Below are 355 nucleotides of genomic sequence, written 5' to 3' on the forward strand. Positions count from 1 at the left end.
CGGGGGCCCCCTGCGGGGGCCCCAGCGGCAGGTGCCGCGCGAAGGGCACTGGGGACGCGTAGGGGCCCCCCGGGGGCCCCCAGCTCGCGAAGTGCGCGTACAGTCGAATGCAGAGCCCGAAGAGGGCCCCCACCAACATGGAAGCAGCAGCAGGAGGCAAGTGTTTGATTTGCTGCGTGTGCGCCAAGTAGCCTGCTGCGAAGCACAGCAGCAAACACGAAGACAGCGCCAGCAGGTTCTCCGTGCTGAACGCCGAGGCGCCCGGCAGCGCCCGCGCGCTGCTGCTGCTGCTGCTGCTGCTGCTGCTGCTGCTGGGCGTCGGCGCGGGCGCGGGCGGCGCGGGCGGCGCGGCGGG

The sequence above is a fragment of the Eimeria tenella genome, genomic scaffold (genome assembly GCF_000499545.2).
Source record: "Eimeria tenella Houghton genomic scaffold, Eth_scaff2157, whole genome shotgun sequence".
Lineage (NCBI taxonomy): Eukaryota > Apicomplexa > Conoidasida > Eucoccidiorida > Eimeriidae > Eimeria > Eimeria tenella.